The sequence below is a fragment of the Lissotriton vulgaris genome, chromosome 5 (genome assembly GCF_964263255.1).
Source record: "Lissotriton vulgaris chromosome 5, aLisVul1.2, whole genome shotgun sequence".
NCBI classification, from domain to species: domain Eukaryota; kingdom Metazoa; phylum Chordata; class Amphibia; order Caudata; family Salamandridae; genus Lissotriton; species Lissotriton vulgaris.
In genome coordinates this window covers 157,259,724-157,278,870 of record NC_141693.1, presented here as the reverse complement: position 1 = coordinate 157,278,870, position 19,147 = coordinate 157,259,724, and positions in this window count along the sequence as shown.

Here is a 19,147-nt window from a genome sequence, read left to right as displayed (position 1 = left end):
GTTGAGCGGTTGTTATCTTTCCGTCCCTCTCCGATACCTCAAGCATTGTTTGTTGAGGATGTTGAGAGACAGTTAGATCCGTCTGGTCAGTTTCCCATGCGTGAAGTTCCACCAGTGTGGATGCCAGGTGATGCTGCCCAAGCTCCACCGATTCTGCCACATTTCCAGAGAGTATGGATACATCTCCCATGGAAAAGATCAGAAGTGTTGCAGGTGAAACAATCTTTGCCTGACCCTTGCAAAAATCCTGCAGGGTATTATAAAGAATTATCGCAGCTCGTAGACGCTACGATAATGAATCTTGCCGATATCGACATGCTGTTCGGCAATGTCGTACCTCAACCGGTATGGGCTAAGATTCGGCACGAAGATCATGCAAACGAACTAGGTGGCGATTGGGCTGCTCTTACTGTGGCCGATACACGACAAGTTGGCGGGGCTAAGCCTGAACAGCTCATTACTGCTCTCCCTCAAAGAATAATTACATTAATGAAAACACTTATGCCAGCTATGAGGGTGAACTGGGACAAATTGTCAGCCTGTAAACAGAAGAAGGACGAGAGTGTCTCTGATTTCTTTACGAGATTTGAGGAGGCATTCATCGACCATAGTGGTCAGGATATGGGCACCGAGGGTGGTCAACGGTTGTTTGTGGATAAATTTGTCTCTAACTTATTGCCCGATTTGAGCAATAAATTAAGAAATTCTGAGAGTGCGTGGGCCGTCTCTACATCTGCTCAAATATTGGCTACGGCACAGTATTACGAAAACAGAGAGAAAGAAGAGAACGACCGCGCTGATAAAAAGACGAAAGAACTTAAAACAAAAGTGTTGTTGCAGCAGGCCTATCCTCCGCATTCTAATCAGAATGCTCCTCAGCAGAATAGATCGCAGTCGCAATCGAATAGGTCACAACCTCAAAATGACTCCTCTTCCCAAAGATCTTCGTTAGGGTACAATCAGTGTGCCTATTGTAGACAGGAGGGTCATTTAAAATTCAACTGTCCCGTTCTAAACGATCGTAATAGTGGTAATTCATCTAGAGGGGGTCGTGGTGGTTCTCAGCAGACATCACGTGGTAGGGGTCGAGGTGTTCAAAATGATCGTTCAGATAACTCATCAACTTCCAATAACTGTTTTGACCAACGTGGATCATCGCAAGGACGATCTGCGCAGTACAATGTAGATGATTATTACGTCGATCAGGGAACTGACGACAGTAATTACTAGGACAGCCATAGACAAGGAGAGGGAGTGGTATCAGTTCCGGTTGATCAGAGAGGGCCTTACGTCGCAGTTGCTACATCGGGCGTCGTTGAGCCTTTTCTGTTGGACACTGGTGCAGCGAAAAGTTCCACAATGCATTCGAAACTCCCTGGCGCACCTTTGTCTGGCTTAACCAATGTTTCCGTTGGATTCTCTGGCGCCCCCGTTAGCAATCCAGTTTCACGCCCTTTGCCCCTTACAATTGGGCTTCGTGAGCTTCAAGCTCCGTTGATTTTAACTACTGGTTGTGGTGAAAATCTTTTGGGCCTTTATTTGCTAAAACGTTTGTATGCAACTTTGTATTGTTCTCCTGCGGGTGTAAAGCTTACGTTAGGTGAGAGGGTTGTCTCTCCTATGTACTTGTCTCTCGATAAGCTTCCACCGGAATTGAGTTCTCTTCCTGCATCTTTGTGGGCAACAGGTCCCAATGATGTGGGCCTGCTTGACATCTCCCCTTATGTTGTTCAGCTGAAATCTAATGTACGGTTGCCACGTATTCCCCAGTATCGAATCTCTCTTGATGGTGAACGAGCATTGTTAGCGATCATTTATGATCTGATCGAGAAAGATGTTATTGAAGAAACGCGGGGAAACGTGTGCGACAGCCCTGTATTGCCCATTCTAAAACGTACTGATCCTTCGAAACCGCCTGTTTATCGTTTTGTTATTGATTTACGGGAGGTGAATAAAATTGTGATTCCTCAGTTCCCTGTTGTGCCTGACATCACGGCGCTACTGACTCTGATTCCAGCCTCTGCATCTTGGTTTTCGGTGATCGATTTGAAGAATGCTTTCTTTAGCATTCCGATTGCTGAAGAAAGCAGAGACCTTTTCGGTTTCTCTCTTGGTGGTCGCAGCTTCCGGTTTAGGCGTGCTCCTCAAGGCTACTGTGAGAGTCCATCAATATACAGTCAAGCCTTGAAGGGTCAACTGGATGCGTTTTCGTTGCCGGCTGGTGCGGCCTTAATCCAATATGTCGATGACTTATTGGTGGCTGCAGATACTCAGGACATTTGCAAAACTGCTACGGTGTCGTTGCTGCAACATCTCTGTGACTTACATCACAAGGTTTCACCTTCTAAACTCCAATATTGTTGTCAAGAAGTAACCTATCTAGGTCACTTATTGTCAAAGGAGGGAAGACGGTTGACCCCAGAGAGAATTGCAGCAATTGCGCGAATGACTGTGCCAACAACCCAAAGAGATGTGCGTGCCTTTCTAGGTATTACGTCGTATTGCAGGCAATGGATTCCAAACTTTTCATTGCTAGCGAAACCATTGGTGGCTCTTACGTGCAAGGATGTTTCAACTCCTTTACCATGGACGGAAGAATGTCAGAAGAGTTTTTCTGAATTGCGTGACTCATTGTGTTCGGCTCCTGTGTTAGGTACTCCCGACTACAGTAAGCCGTTTACATTATATGTTCACGAGAGGGAAGGTTGTGCTTTGAGTGTCTTAACGCAACCTTTTGGTGGTAAGCAACGTCCATGTGCATATTTTTCCTCGACCTTGGACCCGGTAGCTAGAGCATTGCCGAGTTGCTTGAGAGCAACAGCGGCAGCTGCGGTGTCCATCCGACAATCAGCAGGATTGGTCATGGATAATATGCTTACGGTGATGGTTCCGCATGCGGTCGACACTCTTTTGAATCGTACGAAAACTCAGCACTTGACGAGTGCGAGGTTGTCTGGGTACGAGTTGACGCTGTTGGCAAGTCACATTCAGATAAAACGTTGCAATGTTCTGAACCCGGCGACTTTGTTACCAATTAGCACAGAGTCAGATGAAATAGCAGCCCATGACTGCTATCTGAGGACTGAAGAGGAAACAAAAGGTCGAGTGGACCTTAAAAACACTCCTTTGGAAAATCCAGATGGAACTTTGTATGTGGATGGTTCATGTTTTAAATTGCCGAATGGTGATGTGACTACTGCATATGCTGTTGTAACTTTGAATACTATCGTGGAAACTGCGAGATTGAATCAGAACTCTGCCCAGGCTGCAGAGCTGATCGCTCTAACAAGAGCGTGTGTGTTGGCGAAAGGGAAACGTGTGAATGTGTTTACCGACAGCCAATATGCATTTGGCGTCGCCCATAGCTTTGGACGGTTGTGGAGAGAGAGAGGTTTTATGACGTCGCATGGTACGAAGATTCAGCATGGACAACTTGTGAATGATCTTTTGGATGCACTTACGTTGCCTAAGCAGGTAGCGATTGTTAAATGTAGTGCACATCGTAAGGTGACGGATGATGTTGGTCGTGGTAATGCATTTGCGGATGAGATTGCTAAGGAGACTGCCCGGAACCTTAGCACTAGAATGTATGTGACGAGTTCGGTTAGGTGGCCTACAGAAACTAGTATGTGTGAGGACACTATTGAAAGTGTGAAAGCGATTCAAGATGAGGCCACCGAGACTGAAAAGACGAAGTGGAAAGAAAGTACGGGAAAGTTGGATGCGAATGGTTGTTGGGTTGATTTGTCGGAACATAAGAGATGGATGTTGCCGGATGCGTATGTGCTAGCTGTTGTGACAATGGCGCATGGGTTAGCACATATTAGTGTGAAAGGTATTTGTAAGTTGCTATCCCATGTGTGGAAGAATGATGGTATCACGAAATGTGCTGAACGGTTGGTTAAGAATTGTATGGTATGTATGTTGTACAATCCTGGTAAGGGAACCCCAACTCCTCCTGGCCATTTTGCTCCCCCTTCATGTCCTTTTGAGGTGATCCAATTAGACTTCATCCATATGGAGAGATGCAACAACCTGAAATATGTTTTAGTTGTGGTTTGCGCGTTCTCCCGATGGATTGAAGCCTACCCTCTTAAAGACAATACTGCCCTGTCGACTGCGAAAATCCTACTGAAGGAATACTTTCCTCGGTATGGAATGCCTCGGATTGTATGGTCTGATAACGGAAGTGAGTTTGTGGGGAGTGTGATGAAGAGTGTGTGTAAGGGCCTTGGAATTAATCAGAAATTCCATAGCGCCAATCATCCCCAGTCAGCTGGTTTGGTTGAAGGGTATAACGGCACCCTTAAACTGAAGCTAGCGAAGATTCAGGCTACGACTGGTCTTTCGTGGCCTGACGCTTTACCCTTAGCTTTATTGTCAACTAGGGCAACCGTGCACTCCCGAGTAGGGCTTAGTCCCTATGAAATAGTGTTCGGTCGTCCTGCGAATGTCTGGGGGGTCCCTAGACCGGGTGTGTTCTCTAGTCTTGAGTATCCAATGTTGATTGACTATCTTCATGATCTGACTGCTAAACTGAGGTTAATTCACCAACAGGTTTACGAAGCATTGCCGACGCAGACGGAGGGTCCAGGCCACCAGCTCCAGCCCGGAGACTGGGTGGTAACCCGCAACTTTGCCCGTAAGAAGAATTTGGAACCCCGTTTCACTGGACCCTACCAGGTCCTCCTTGCCACGAGAACTGCCGTCCGTTTAGAGGGCCGAAAAAATTGGGTGCATGCCACCCATACAAAGAAAGTTCCTATACCTTTACCGGCAGACTCGTGGGTGAGGAGGGGCATTGCTTCAGCTGAATCCGAAGGATTGCCGGCTTTTGTACCTTTTAGCGACGCACAACCTGTCGGAGAATCCTCAGTGCAGCAGAAAGACATTGTTGAACATTTGCTACCAAAAGACTCAAGACCGGAACATTCGACTGATCAGCAGGACTCTGTCCCCTCATCGGATCCTTTGTTTGATGAACATACACGTCCTGGGAAAACTCGATACTTTTTGCGTTCTAGCACTAAGGACAAATAAAAAGGTTTCGTTTTGTCCCTTGACAAATTGCATTTCCCGTTTTTCCACGATCAGTCTGAACACCCGTATCATTGTAATTGTTTTTGTATATATTGAGTTTCGTTCCATATGTATTTTTGCTTCCACAGCTGAGAGACATTTTACATATACATTGTGAATAAAGGCCGTAGGGCCGCGCGTGTACTTCCTTCTGGTTAGTAGGTCTTGACGCTAGGTTAAAGACCGTCGGTTCCTGGGAACTCCTAGGGATTGACTACTGCTACACAGAACGAAGTGCGTCAAGAAACGTTGCGGACGGTCATAGGGGATGGCGTTTTCAAAGCTGATGGACTTGGAAGAAGCTCAGGCGCAAAGATTCAAACTGCAACAACTTACTCGTACCAAATGTTTTATGTTTCAAATGATCATATTGCTTTTGACTGTTTCTGCACTATTGGCGGGTGGGGTGTATTACATGATGTCGTACTTCTTACCTTCTGCCATACCTACTCCTACTTCTGACCCTAAACTTATCTCCACTGCATCCCCTCATTCTTTCCATATCCTACCTGAACACGAGCAGGCTAGACGTGCAGAATTCCGAAATAATTCCTTTATTCAGCTTCTTCATCAGCACCAGTTAGTGGTTAATACTACTAATTGTTGGGTGTGTGGGTTGATGCCACATACCACGGATAAGGGAATTCCATATTTGGTCTTACCGTATAGTTCCCAGGGTTCAGCTCGAGCATTCCAAACAATGTTTCGAAGCGCACTAGATTCTTACCCCAGTCGAGAGCCACGTTCTCCCTACTTTGGCCCTGGCTCGTATCATAAGCCTTTGTCTATAGCGATAGAAGATTTAGATAGAGATATCTATGAGCCGTCGCTCATCCCAGAGGAAGAGGTACAAGCCTATAGGGTCCTGAGTAAGGTCGAGTATAGTGTGCTCACGAGTGAAAAACAGCTTAAAAGCTCGCCTCCGATATGGGTCGTACCCCACATTGGTAATTTTTGTCTAATGGGTCGTGGCCGAAGATCGAAAGCCCGACTTGGAGAGAGTGCTTGCACCGAGAATTACATTCTGCCAATGGTCTTGTCCCCTGTGTTTCTGGCTGCCAAGGGTACATACTTTGTCTGCCATGATCGTGCGTATGCATGGTTGCCCTCCGACTTTGTGGGCTCATGTTTTATCGCAAACCTGTTGCCTCCGACGTTCACTGTAGACGCAGACTATCACAAAACTAGAGTTGTGAGAGGCGTAATTAGCGAAGAGGACACTGCCGGTCAAGAGGCAGGAGACTTTTTCAAGGGTTTCCTCCCGTTTTGGGGGCCTATGTTTAATAGTAGGAACCTGAGACAGTTGACTCGAGTGGTGGAATCGACAGCTAATATTACTGCCAGTGCCCTTGGTAATATCACCACAGAACTTCAGGCGGATAGGCTTATGACGTTACAAAACCGTATGGTTTTAGACGTGATCTTAGCAGATCGAGGTGGGGTATGTAAGGTGATCCATTTGAGCTGCTGTATTTTCATCCCAGATAACGCTCCGACCGTCTATCAAGCCATCTCAAAGTTGCATAAGATCTCTGAGTCCATACACGTGGACGTAGGGGATTGGACGCTACTTGGGTTGTTTTGGGGCCTGATGTCGACTTGGGGTTGGAAGATTCTGATGATTATCGGAGTTGTTGTGGCGTTCCTGTTCACGTGTTGCCTTTGTGTACAGTGTGGTCCTGCCTTATGTGGCCTTTGTGCTACAACGTGTATAAGACAGCCACCTGTTACCAAGGGAACTCGGTTGGACAGAGCTATGTTACAGCAACATCTAGATGGTCTGATGAATATCGAGTATGATTCCGACTAGTGCTTGCCTACATGAGGGCAAAAGGAGCGTCTGAGGTTCCGTGACAATTGTAAGTGGTGTTTTCGTCTCGCACGAATATGGGCGAGTCTGGTATCTACGAACCGCAAATGACGAGTTTAGTGAGTGTGCGCAGTTTCGCTGTGCTAACTTAAACCGTTCGTTTGTTACGTGGGTTTTTCATCTGTACCCACGGGTTCCATCTTAGATACGGCATCCATTTTGTTTCTTGCCCTCAAGTAGCCAGCGAACGGACGTTGTCCGTTTCGCGACCCTGGGATTCCCAAGACATCCGCGGAAGACACATGTCCTTTGAAAGTGTCTTTATGACGAGGGGGATGATACTGTAAGGCAGATGGCCCCGCTCGAGGCTCATCTTGCCATGCCGGTCTATTGTCTCAGCCGTGCATCTCATTAGGCACGTCCCTTTGATGCCTGTAGCTCGTGTTTCCTGATACCTCCCCTTTTACACCCTTTTCGATCTCCCCACTGTTTCCATCTTCCTCTGCACCTGTCCTTGTTCCTTCTTCGATCTGTTTTACTGCCGATTGGAATGTACTAATGGTGGGAAGATGGGTTTTTACAGTTGGGAACCGCCAAATGTTTCCGCACTTATGCCCCGGACCTTGGATGTATCAAAGTGACCAAAGTGACCCCTCTCGGGGATAATTATGGGAACCGAATTGTAAACCTTTGTGTACCATGCAACCCTATGGGAGAAATCTGTATAAAAGGAGCGATCCACAGTAGCAATGTGAAGCAGTCTCCTCAAACTTACACTCGTTGTACTTCCTGTGACTTCTGTGTTCCCTGCAGTAAATAAACCTCAAATCTTTGACGCCGAAGGAAGTGTCCCGTGTCTCTGTCATTTGTACGCCGGAGCAGGTTACCCACGAAGGTTTCAGGTGTTGTCCCCTGGCACCGCTGGGTCTTAAATAACCCAGTCCTTCAGTCTCTAATCACAAACCACATACATACACAGAATAAAACAGCACAACTTTGACCTAACATTGCACAGATTCAACAAGCTACTTGTACACCGCATAGGTTGGTATCACTGGTCTGACAACATCATTCACCATCCATTATTATTCAAATGAACTAAGATGTTTCCAACACTGTGTCAATAAACCATTAATTGACTCTAAAGTACCCAGCAGCAGATACTAAAAGAAACTTTTACACACACATACTTCTGCCATTTAAGAGATGTAGAAATGATTTTGTACAGGCCTATTGTCTCACCCATCAAACACGATGGACAATCACCCACAACTCAATGAAGTCGGCTCATTGACACAACAGAAGAAAGACACAACAAAACAATGGGGGCATATTATCAAGGGGGTTTATCTCTGCTTTTTTGGCTTTAAAAGCCAAGAAAGCGGAGATAAAATTATCTCCCTATTACCTAGCTGTCGTTAACACCAGTTAGCGACAGCTAGTAGGAGATAGCGACCATCTTGGGCCCCACTTTGCATGTCAGTGATATTTATCACTAATGACATGCAAAGTGGGCGTGCCAAGATGTTAGCGACTGAAAATAGTCGCTAACATCGCTATCTCCTATTACCAACTTTTGGAGATATTAGCACTAAGCGCGAATATCTCCAAAAGCTAACACCTGCCCTGAGCAGTTCTTAGCCATGTTATCCAATGGGAGGTGAATAACATGGCTAAGAGCATTAGCTCGGTAATGCATGAATATCGCTGACTTTTCAGCGATATTCATGCATTGCGGCGATTTTTATCGCATTTGCGGTAAAACTTGGTAATACCAAGGTTTATTTGCAGTAAAAATCGCCGCAGCTCAGCTGTACATTTTTTTCTCTAACTAAGCAATAGCGATAATTATCGCTATTGCTTGGTAATATACCCCAATATTCCGAAACACTGTAATGATAACACAGCTTCACAGGGTTAATCAGATTCTGGTACGCATTGAAAAACTCAGAATTGTTCGGAAAGTCGCCCTTGGATAGTCAATGCGCTGCAATGCCATGTCAATAACAAAGTGTGCACTATTCAAATTGCAATAACATATTAAATCACAGTTGACATTAGCAATTACAGCTAGGTTCATGAATCAGCCGTGAACAGCAGTCTGAATTAAAAAATAAAAAGTTGATTGACTAAGAGGCTTGGCACAAACCTATTTTCTGTGAGGAGAAAATACTGAACGTGTGAGGCAGGCTCACAGACTGTGACAGTACTTCACAAAACAGAATATGCTCCATGCTGGCTGGAGTATTGCATGGCTTTTCGAACCTCAGACTTATTCATAAACACATTTCTAGACTTTTGATGAGTCTAAAAAAGCCTTAATGCCAGTGCCCTGTTGCCTTTTAGGATGAATTTACTATGGGCCTTATTACGAGTTCGGCGGGCCTCTGGGCTTCCGTACTCATGGTGGCAGTCGGACCATTGCCGCACTGTGGGTCCGCCTGCAGTATTCTGAGTAGGGCACTCGGAACACAACAAGAGTACCGGCTCAGCAGGGAGCAAGGATCCCGCTGAGCCAGAGCTCTACAACTGGCCTAACTGTGCTTGCGGTGCTGCTAGTACTACCAGCTCCACCGCTCATAATACGAGTTGCCTTTTCACCGTCCTTTTCATGGCTGTGACCTCGCCAGGAAAAGGGTGGCGGTGAGGCAACCAAGGTGGCCCTATTAGGACCCCCAGCCAAATCTGGGCCTGGGGTGCATGCAGGGGGTGGGGGGGCAAATGTTGTGCCCCCCTTTCATTGAAACCCATTCCTGAATAGTGTGGCATGCATGCAACACCGTGCAGGAACATGCTGCCAGTACTGTCATGATTCAGAAAAGGGGGTGGTGATGGACAGAGTTTCTGAATTAAGCAGAATACTCCTACCCAGTCAACAGATCAGGGCTTGATCCATCACCGTTTTTTAGCTCACTGCACCATCCCAGCTCAGAACCTGGCTACATGCAAATTAGTCTGTCCCTGTCCCAGTGCATCATGGGAACAGGGCAAACCAAACTACCAAGCCAATTCTTATACTGAGAAGGAAACAAGCTTCCGGGGACCAGTTTCTGGCATTACAGCCGCCTTCGGCCCGGCTTGCTTGAATCCTGATGGTGCAATGAGCAAGGGACTCACATCTGAGTATACCCTTCCACGCTTATGGTGGACAAAATGATTCAGAAAAGGGGGTGGTGATGGACAGAGTTTCTGAATTAAGCAGAATACTCCTACCCAGTCAACAGATCAGGGCTTGATCCATCACCGTTTTTCAGCTCACTGCACCATCCCAGCTCAGAACCTGGCTACATGCAAATTAGTCTGTCCCTGTCCCAGTGCATCATGGGAACAGGGCAAACCAAACTACCAAGCCAATTCTTATACTGGGAAGGAAACAAGCTTCCGGGGACCAGTTTCTGGCATTACAGCCGTCTTCGGCCCGGCTTGCTTGAATCATGATGGTGCAATGAGCAAGGGACTCACATCTGAGTATACCCTTCCACGCTTATGGTGGACAAAATGATTCAGAAAAGGGGGTGGTGATGGACAGAGTTTCTGAATTAAGCAGAATACTCCTACCCAGTCAACAGATCAGGGCTTGATCCATCACCGTTTTTTAGCTCACTGCACCATCCCATCTCAGAACCTGGCTACATGCAAATTAGTCTGTCCCTGTCCCAGTGCATCATGGGAACAGGGCAAACCAAACTACCAAGCCAATTCTTATACTGGGAAGGCTGCGAGCTGCATGTTAGGTTATCCTATCAGCCCACTACCCTGAAACCACCCAGCACCATCCGCCCGCCATAGATTACACTTGTAATCCTGCAGGAGGGCGCACTATGGGCTTGGCAGCCCTCCTGTCAGAGCAGAGGTGGCAGTCCGACAGGAGGACTGCCAAAATCGTAAAAAGGCCCAATGTCTCTTGCATGGTTCAAGGTCAAGCCCTGCCTTCATGGTAACCTGAGCATCCAGACCCCCTGCCATGGCCATGCCCTGCACCAGTACGTGTTTTGGCAGTGAAAGACAACTCACTAGATGTACTGGGGGCTGGCAGAGGGCACTGAATCAGCCACAGACTGAGGGCACAAAGTGTGGCTGAAGGGTATGAACTTTGTCCAGAACTTGATGGGATGGCAAGAGCCCACACCCAGTATGCTCTGGATACATGAAGTGGGTCCAGTTCTTGGCCCAAATACATATAATTCACCCTAGGAGTGTTCCACATCTGTGACTAGCTGTCTTTGGGGTCAGAGAGTGGGTACAGAGCTCAGCCTAAACCTCACCCTGCACCCAGAACATCTGCTAGTTTAGGGGAATAGGTTTGTGGTTTGGCCAATACTATTCTTAGCACCCAGACTGCACTGGCCATCGCCAACAGCGGGTACATGTCAGTCAGTTGTGACAAGACACAGGCCATGGCCAAGGTTGTATACTTCACTGTCAGGTCAGACCATGCCAAATGGATAATTTTGGTTTGTGGTTCTATATCACATTATCAACCACAAAATACCAACAGCCGAAATATATTGAGCTCATAATGTAAATGTAAAAAATATGTACTACAAAAATATTGGCAGTAAAACTACTACCCAAATGTCTTCTACAAAACTATAGTATTTTACAAATGACAAAAGACAACAAAATAGTGTTCAAACATTCCAAAACATGATTAAAATGCCAAATTAATACTAATTAAGCTTAAAATGAAAGTGTGATTAATATGAAAACGTGTATATTCCATTTTAGAATATAGCACACAAATATAAAATAAATAAATAAAACATAATTTGCATAAAGTATATTTATTTTAACACACGATTGAGATGATACAATATTAATACCAGAACATATTTTGAAAAAATATCCATAACCATACAACTCAAAAACCAACATTGTACTGAGTTTTTATCAGTACGTATGAAGGTAAATATCTAAAACACATACACAATTTTCACCCAACAATTGTAAATGTATTTAGATAATAATTAATTCAATAGAAAAACATTTTCAAATTATTTACAAATAATATACACATGTCTAAATTATAATTCTACAAACAAAATATGTAATTTGATGGGAGTGGGGGATATTGACTGTTGTAACTCAAACCCAACCAACATTGAGGTAAGCGTGTACATTATTGGCACAAGATTTGCTATTATAACTCCAGACCAAATAAAATTGGAAAATTACACAACTAAAACAGCAGGGATGTGTTGTTCTACTTACAATCAAACAATACATTTAGAATATGCATGAATAAATGAGATGGGATTTACTGGTCTCACAAACATTGGAAAAGAACATTAATTGGTAGAGGATAGATATTTACTATTCCAACTTCACTCCAAGTAAAATGCAATAATAAAGTTTAAGTATGTGCGCAAAATCCGTTCCGCTCACGGAATTTGCCGATTTTCGGCAATTTTGCAATCCGCAAATCTCGCGAAATTGCAGAAAAATCTGCAGATTTTTTTTTTTTGCACATGTCCGAGTTGAAGCTCAAATTCAGTAAGTTCAGCCCAAAAAATTAGTGAGCACGGTCGAGGCTAGGCAGGTGTGCTTCCTCCCTATATCTACCGTCTACAATTAGATGTAATCCTTGATGGAGGTCTTTGCATTCAAGAGTTTCTCGAGCCCAATCACCATGTACTTCCTGTGACCAGGAGGCTGCTTCCTTCTCATCTGCTGTTCTGATCCGTCTCTGACCCTTTATGAACAAGAGGCATGTGAACTCGCATAGAAGCCCCGCCCGTTTGGCCCCGCCCCACACACACTAGGGTATGCAACGTCTTCCCGCCCTTTCCCCTACTGTGATGGACAGCTCAATCGAGGGACCTCGTCGCCTATGGGCACAATGGCAAAGTTACAGACACACGTGGTCACTGGAGACAACTCTTCTGGCCCTTTACGCAGCTGTAGTGTAGTAAAAGCACTATACATTTACCCAACGAGTTAGCACTTACTGATTAGCCAGTCGAAAGTACTCCAGTTGAGTAGAGGTATGGCACGACACAGTGGCATCTTCGTGGATAAATATGCAGGCAGGATTCATTCTTGCACAATGCTCCTGTCACAAAAATTAAACCTCAATAGGAAGCACTTAGAGATATAAATAAAGCAGGTGCCCGAGTTGAAGCTCAAATTCAGTAACGCATTATCAGCCCAATCAACTAGTGAGCACGGTCTAGGCTAGGCAGGTGTGCGTCCTCCCCAAATCTACCGCCTACAATTAGATGTAATCCTTGATGGAGGTCTTTGCATCCACAAGTTTCTCAAGCGAAATCCCTGTGTACTTCCTGTGACCAGCCCAAACAACTAGTGAGCATGGTCGAGACTAGGCAGGTGTGCTCCCTCCCCATACCTACCGCCTACAATTTGATGTAATCCTTGATGGAGGTCTTTGCATCCACGATTTTCTCGAGAGCAAACCCCTTGTACTTGCAGGGACCAGGAGGCTGCTTTCTCCTCATCTGCTGCTCTGATCAGTCTCCGACACTTTATAAACAAGAGGCATGTGAACTTGCAAGGAAACCCCGCCCATTTGGCCCCGCCCCACACACACTAGGGTATGCAACGACTTCGCGCCCTTTCCTCACTATGATGGACAGCTCACTTGAGGGACCTCGGCGCCTTTCGGCGCGGTGGCAAAGTTACAGACACACGTGGTCACATATATTTGGGCAAAACCACGATTTCACGGACTTTCCCATGAACTCGTGGATTTTTCTCCCATTTCGCGAGATTTCGCGGACCGCAAATCTGCAAAATTCGCTCATATTTAATAAAGTTATGAGATTTAATATGCTAAATCCAATCTCACAAACATTGAGGAAAGTCTATTAATTGGAGGTCTGAGCTTTATATTCTTACTTTAATCTTACTATAACTAGGGAAACATGAATAAAAGGGAGCCTGTTTGCTGTCGCAAGGGGCCAAGGCTGCAAGCCCCAGCCTGAAAAGTGTCTTTCACACCGACATCACCAGTTCCGCCACACCAGGAAGCGCTTAAAACCCGCCAGGGCTCCCGCAGTGCAGGAGCCCATTTGCTGTTGTTTTTGCTGCCGCGGGTGGCCAGGACTGCAAGCCCCAGCCTGTAAAGTGGCTTTCACGCCGCCACCGCCATTTCTGCCGCACCAGGAGGTGCTTAAAACCAGTCCAGGGCTCTCGCAGCGACGGACACTCGTGGGCGTGCCCACCCGTCTGCGCCCATCAGAACCCAGAGGAGGCTGGGCTGGGAGACCTCTCTGAGACCTGCCACTGGAGTGATCTGGCAATGATCCCAAGCCATCTCTCGGACTGATGGTTAGTGCTTCTATTTCCTGATGAGCGCTCATATTGCTGTTGAGACTCTTTTTCCAGCCTCTTCCTTCTAAATCTTGTTTAATTTTGGCTCCTGCTATCCTTTCCTCCAAACTGGTTTGTTATCTGCATCTACAGTGAGTGGAAAGGTAGCACAAGAGCGCCAGACATAAGCAGATCCTATACACCCTAAAGTGCTACATCCGAACATAACAATACGGAAGTGAACCTATGGTGAAAAAAAGCAAGTGCCCTTCCAGAAACCTCTTCAACGTTGCACCCAACCTCTTTTGACAGGATGCTTCAAAGGGCTATAGGTGTGGTGGGCACTGAAGTTGAACTGACCAAAAGGCGGTTATCCTTAACCCTTGATCTAGACATTTCTTTTTCGAGCCCCGATGCCCCCTGTACTTCCCTAGATTCGGCCATTAACTCTTCAAAGGTTCAGCCGAGGGGTCGTGCAATAGCTTGCGAAGCATCTAACATCAACCCGCACCAGGGGGCTGTTCTCCCAGGCCCTGCTGAAAAAGGGAAATCTAAACCAGTTGTGAAATCTTGGGCAAAACAGAAAAAGTGTGCAAATTAGTCACCGCACACTGGAGACATTGAGTAGGGGGGACTAGTTGGTTGTTCACCAGTAGCCATAGATTATCCAGCAAGGGTGACACACTTGGTGGTGTATCTTCAGGCCCAAGGTATGGCTCTTGTGAAGGATGAGCTCAGTTCCTTGATAGTACGGGTGGATAAGCTGGCAACACTGTTCGAAGCAAGGGTAGGCAACTCAGAAGTAACTACAAGGGGGGTTGAGAACGCTAGTTGCCAGATAGCACAGGACCCCCCCCCCGCTCCACCTGAACATAAATTGATTTCCATCACTGCCCCAAACCAGGCTAATCATGGAGCTATAAACAAAAGCATGGCTCACCCCAATATGCCGATAGAGCAAGATTATAAGCACCGCCAGGGCTTAGTCACTTAGAGAGGAAGGGTCTCGTCCCTTGCACAGAAGTGAGTGAAAAGAGGCCAGCCCTGCCATTTATTACTCTCCACCCGCCCCAACCCTGTATGTTATGATACTAACAGCTGTACCTGAGCTCAAAGGAGGGCAAAGGGAATCACACCATGAAGTAAAGAATAAATGTATGTTCTGGCTGGCCAAACAGAGGCGATTTTCTTATAAATATACAGACAAGAAACTTTTGACACACAGGTTGGCTGGGTGGGTCACAGACTGAAAGATGTGCAAGGGTACTGTATTGTGATCAACTTTAGAAATCCATCGGACGCCCAAGTTCTCCTAGACAGGAACCACCATAGGCAGGAAGGGGGTATAGGGTCCATTGGGATATTTTTTATTCTTCAGGGCGAGCTCCACAAATTAGAGAGGAAAACAGACAGGAGATGGGGATGTGGAAGTGGAACTGTCAACCTACCAGTTTGTGTCAGGAACAGCCCAGATCTTTGTTTTTTAACATACCAATAGCTAACAGATATGGGGCCAGTCAGTCGATTGACGCGAATCCCAGTGGATCCAGGTAGATAAAATCCACTGTCAGAGGTAGCCCCGGGGAAGAGACATGCAACCGAGGGAGATCATTGTTGGAGCGTGTACCCAGGTAGGAGGGGGACGGTGGGAAGGCGTGCCCTGACGAAATGGAAGGAGCTGATAGGGATCAATGGCATAAGGCTACAACAAGCCCACTTCCGCCAAACCCATCCCATGAGACAGCAAAGGCTATTGATCTATCCATGCTGTGGGCAGAGGACCAGCTTCCCTCAGCAGGAAGCTGATCCACTGATGATAGATAGTTAGTCCATAATCTCGGGTAGCTGTCCAGGCCCAGCCAGGTTGTGGGTATTATCTTGAAATGTTGCTGGACTCACCACTAAAATGGATAACCCTGATTGGGGGATATTTATAGACCAACACAAGATTCGTATGTTTCAATAAACTTGGGTTATTTGCACAGACTGGGATACATGTCGTTCAGTGCAGTCACCACCTTTGGGGGAAGGAAAGGCCTCCAGGGTGGCTTTGTATCTGGGTTGGTTCGCACCTGGGTTGCACAGCAAAACAGACGGAGACATCTTTCAATAACATTTTGTGTATCTTTCTTTCTTTTCCATTGTGGGACAAAATCGCCCTGGTTAATGTTTATTACCGGCCGGTTGGTTTCAGTCATTGAACCTTGACCAGTGGACCACCTTTTTAGCTACCATCTCCAACAACCTTTTGGTGATTATTGTTGGTGACTTTAACTGCCAGTTCAAGCCCCTGGATGGCCTGAATGGAGGCAACTCTTGTGAAGAGGATTTACACTGGGCTATCCCTGAGCCTAATATTCCGTTAATTAGGGCTTGGACTCCATTGGTGCTCAAGATGAATTCCCTTACCCTGAAACATTCATTAAGGGCATGTAATAGTCAAACTAAAAAATTAGACTTACCGGGGAACCATACTTTTAATAGAATAGGACACACCTCCATCCTAGACTACAACCTGGTAGATACAAGATTTTGGCATAGGGTGATATTGATTTTAAAATTTTGCCCCGCCATGATAGTGACCATAATGCTCTGATTTTAGAGGCGGTTATGCCAAGTGCTGAGAGTGCATCTGATTCAACATCTTCACCTGACGATGGACTAACACTCACTAATTGCAGGAAGAGAGTCCGATGGATAGACATTCACCAATCTCAGGATAAGCTGTCCTCTTTATATCAAACTATCATTCATTTTCTAATGGCTGTGAAGCATTCTATTTTGGATAATGGCACTTTTATTTCCCTCATGCAAATTGCTGAGAACCACAAAGAACTAACATCTATTATGGCTAACATCGTCTACCCAAATAAAAGAATTAGGGAGCACAAAAAAACCCAATACCCATTGTATATTGATAGCTGCAGCACGGCCAAGTTAGTTCTTATCTCTGCTTTTAAATCCAAGGATAGACTTCTAATTAGAGAAAAAAGGGCGGCCTATAAAAGCACCATGGTCAAGGCTAAAAAACAGTGGGAATGCGACAAGTGGGATACCCTGAGAAGGGCCCTATCTACCCATGATATGCAGACGTTTTGGAATGTGGTCAACACGGATTTCTCTGAAGGAAAACAGGCTATAGAACCTAACATAGGGGCAAATGTGTGGAAGGTACACTTTGATACCCTCTATTTAAGGGTAGAGGATGAGGGTACATAATAGCAAATGAGTTTTCCCCCCATTGACAAATTGCTTTGAGGCCCCCGTGATAACCCTCAAGGAGATAACTGATGCCCTGAGCAAAGTAGTACCATCTAAAGCTCCAAGGCTAGATAAGATCCCTGGGGACCTCTTTCGAAGTGAACCTACTATCTGGGACCCCTATCTGTGGACCCTGTTTAACGTTATCCTACAAGAAATGGCAATGCCTGATACCGGGCCTGGCACAGAAATTCTTCCAGTTCATAAAAATGGTTCACCACTACTCCCTAAAAATTATAGACATATAAGTCTCATCAATGTTAGCCCAAAAATATTCACCAGAGTACTGCTGGGACGACTCCAGAGCTGGATGGAGGAGCACAATGTCCTTCGCCCATTTCAAGCCGGCTTTAGAGAGATGTCCACAACAGACCTTTAGGCTCCAACTTTTGCACTGGAAAGCAGTGTCTATAGAATGTGGCAGCCTCTATCTAATTTTCGTGGGCTTAAAGTCTGCATTTGATTTGGTGCAGAAGACACATTTTGGGCAACTTTAAGGGACATAGGGGCCCCAGCATACCTTTGCCGCCTCTTGAAACTGGTACATGAAGGCAATTTTGACCAAATCAGGTTTGGCAAACATGGAGAACTCACTGCCCCCATACCTGTAGAGAAAGGTTTTTGACAAGGCTGTGTCCTTACCCCCACCCTATTCTGTCTTTTATAAACAGACTTGTTGAGGCTTTGACTGCAGGAAGGACATAGATACACCCAAGCTGCCGAATGCTAAAGTAAAAGCTGTGATGTTTGCCAACGACACTCTTTTGCTTTCAAAAACACCAGTGGGCTTACAGAGGGTCCTCGACAACTTTAACGCCTTTGGTAAATTCAGGGGGATCGAGATTATTTATTTAAGACGTTTTATATAGCGTTAACCTGACCGTAGGGTATCAGGGCGCTTCACATCAGTTACACAGCAGAGGAAAAGAGAGCAGAACAAAATACAATAAGGCAAAACAGTCCAGATAATAATAATCATAGTGACAGTGATGTAAGAGTTCCCTATCAAGGTCATGCTTACATCGGATCCGGGAGGAGGAAAGTGACAATCTCAAGGCTCCAGCTGCTTCTATCTTTTCGTTAGGGATCGGTCGAGGAAAATGATTTTCAGCTGACTTTTGAATTTAGCGAAGGAAGCAGTAGTTCTGATGTGATGGGGAATAGAGTTCCAGATTTTGGGCGCGTTGCCTGCGAAGGAACTGGCCGCAGTTTTCTGTTTTCGTGATTTTTGCGGAATGAGAAGTAGGGTGTTGGAGCTTATGAGGGTCCTGTTCTGGCCAGCTTTTTTGAGTTTGGCCGCCAGATATTTGGGTTTGCCTGTGTGAAGGGCTTTGTGGGTGAGGCAGGCTGTTTTGAAGTTCGCCCGCAGTTCTATTGGTAGCCACTTGATTTCTTTGAGAGCAGGAGAGATATGGTCAAATTTCTTTATTCCAGTGGCCATTCTGGCAGCCTGTTAAATTCTGCTTTGTGCTTTTGATCTACTGTATATATTATTTATTTATTTCCTGGAACTAGAACTGGAACCTTGCTCCTGCGTGAGCTTCCCTGGTTCTATGTTCCAGATTCCTGGTTTGACAGTTGTATCCTGCTCTCCTGTCTGTTGGATGCGCTGTGCCCTTCTTCCTTTGAATAAATTACAACTTGGATATATGACCGTACCTGCGTTTCTTTACAGATTTGGCGACGATTTGGAGCACAAGAACATTTCTGCAGCCCAAGGGGCACAGG